Raw genomic sequence first — 2,518 nt, 5'->3', positions numbered from 1 at the left:
ATCTACTGTCTCCTTGTTGATCTTCTGTCCTGTTGATCTTTCTATCTCTGAGAGTGGAGTATTGAAGTCCCCCAGTACTATTGTATTGGGCTCTAAGTCTCCCTTTAAGTCCCTTAACAAGTCTTTTAAATAATCTGGTGCCCTGTAATTAGGTGCATATACATTGATAATCGTTATATCTTCCTGTTGAATGGATCCCTTAATCATTAAATAGTGCCCCTCTTTGTCTCTTAACAGTTTTTGTGGTAAAGTTTATGTTGTCCGATATTAAGATGGCTATGCCCACTCTTTTTTCATTTCTGTTGGCATAGTATGTATTTTTCCAGCCTTTCACTTTCAGTGTGTATGCATCATTGTTGGAAAGATGAGTTTCTTTTTTTTTTCAAGTGACCTCCAAACTTTTATTGGCCCCCACATCCCCAAGGGCACCCCGTCTCTGCCGCCTCAATGCCTCAGGACTTTGGTGTCATTGGTCTCAGACACCAGCTTGCCGTCCACGATCCTGCGGGTGGTGGTCTTCTGGATGGTCTGCATCGAGTTGCTGGCGTCCAGGGCATTGCTGAGGCTGAACTCCTCCCCGTCTTCCAGCAGGCGGCAGTAGGTGGCGATTTCAGCCTCCAGCTTGACCTTGATGTTCAGCAGGGCCTCGTACTCCTGGGCCTGGCGCTGCCCCTCTGCCCGGGTCTGCGCCATCTCGGACTCCAGGTGCAGCAGCACACCGTTGAGCTGCTCCATCTGCATGGCATATCGTGTCTCCACGTCCCGCAGGCTGTTCTCCAAGCTGATCTTCAGGTTCTTCATGGACTCCAGGTCGATCTCCAAGGACTGGAAGGTGCGCCGCAGCTCCGTGAGCGTCGACTTGGCTGCGCTGACCTCAGCCAACTGGGAGGTGACAATGGTGGTGCTCTCCTCGATCTGCTGGGACCAGTACTTGTCCAGCTCCTCGCGATTCTTCTGAGCCAGCTCGTCGTACTGGGCCCGGATGTCTGCCATGATCTTGCTCAGGTCCTGAGATTTGGGGGCGTCGACCTACACAGTCAGCCCAGAGCTGGCGATCTGGGCCTGCAGGCCTTTTACTTCCTCCTCGTGGTTCTTCTTCATGAACAGCAGCTCCTCTTTGAGAGCCTCGATTTCCGTCTCCAGCTGCAGCCGGCTGACGTTGGTGTCATCGATGACCTTGCGCAGCCCATGGATGTCGCTTTCCACCGACTGGTGCATGGCCAGCTCTGTCTCATACTTGACCCTGAAGTCGTCAGCAGCAAGACGGGCATTGTCAATCTGCAAAACGATGCGGGCGTTGTCCATGGAGTTGGCAAAAATCTGAGCCCTCAGCTCCTCGATGGCCTTGAAGTAGTGTCCCCAGTCTCGGACTTTGGGGCCCTGTTTCTCCAGGTGCTCCCGGATCTTGCTCTCCAGCCGCCGGTTGTCGGTTTCCAGGCTCCTCACCTTGTCCAGGTAGGAGGCCAGGCGGTCGTTCAGGTCTTGCATGGCCTCCTTCTCGCTCTGGATGCCCCCCATGGCTGCTAGGCCCCCCATCACCCCTGTGGCCAGGCCCCCGGCCCCCCAGCCGCCCCGGAAGCTGCTGGAGTGCGACACGGAGATTCTGGACCCTGAGCCCCCGGCGCCCGCATAGACGCTGACCGCGCTGCTAGCCGGCCGGCCGCGCAGGCTGGATGAGCGCGCCGAGCCCAGGGACCGGTAGTTGGTGGAGAAGGTGGTGGAGCGGGTGGTGAAACTCATGATGTCCCAGGTGGAAGGCGAGAGGCCGGAACTCAGGTCAAGATGAGTTTCTTGTAAGCAGCAAAAAGATGGGTTTTGTTCCTTAACCCAATCAGCCAATCGGTGTTTTTTAACTGGACAGTTCAAGCCATTAACATTCAATGTGACTATTGAGAAGGAGTAACTTTGCCCTGTCATTTGCCAAAGATATTTTCTAATATATGGTTGGAGATTCCTGTGATCTTTTGCTGTGAGGTTTCCTTCCCTTACCTTCTTTCATATTGGTTACCGTGTTTCTGTGTTTCTGTATGTAACACATCTTTAAGCATCTTTTGCAGGGCTGGACGAGTGGCGACAAATTCTTTCAATTTCTGTTTGCTGTGAAAGGTCTTTCTTTCACCTTCATTCACAAATGAGAGCTTTGCAGGATATAATATTCTGGGCTGGCAGTTTTTCTCTCTTAGTACCTGGGCTATATCTCGCCATTCTCTCCTAGCTTGTAGCGTTTCTGATGAGAAGTCAGCTATGAGTCTAATTGGAGATCCTCTGAGAGTAATCTGGCGTTTCTCTCTTGCACATTTTAGGATCTTTTCTTTATGTTTCACTGTGGTGAATTTGATTACAACATGTCGTGGTGAGGATCTCTTTTGGTCATGTTTATTAGGGGTTCTACTAGCTTCCTGTACTAGGATGTCTCTGTCCTTCTCCAAACCTGGGAAATTTTCTGCTAGTATCTCACTAAAAAGGCCTTCTAATCCTTTCTCCCTCTCCATGCCTTCAGGAACTCCTAGAACCCGAA

General features: G+C 51.5%; 1 pseudogene; it reads right to left on the bottom strand.

Annotated features, from left to right (window-relative positions):
- Positions 1-389: 389 nt before the first annotated feature.
- LOC133755405 (keratin, type I cytoskeletal 18-like) lies at positions 390-1,770 on the bottom strand (annotated as a pseudogene).
- Positions 1,771-2,518: the final 748 nt, after the last annotated feature.

Source organism: Lepus europaeus, unplaced genomic scaffold, assembly GCF_033115175.1.
Source record: "Lepus europaeus isolate LE1 unplaced genomic scaffold, mLepTim1.pri SCAFFOLD_44, whole genome shotgun sequence".
In the NCBI taxonomy this organism is placed as follows: Eukaryota; Metazoa; Chordata; class Mammalia; order Lagomorpha; family Leporidae; genus Lepus; species Lepus europaeus.
This window is presented reverse-complemented; position numbering and strand designations above follow the sequence as displayed.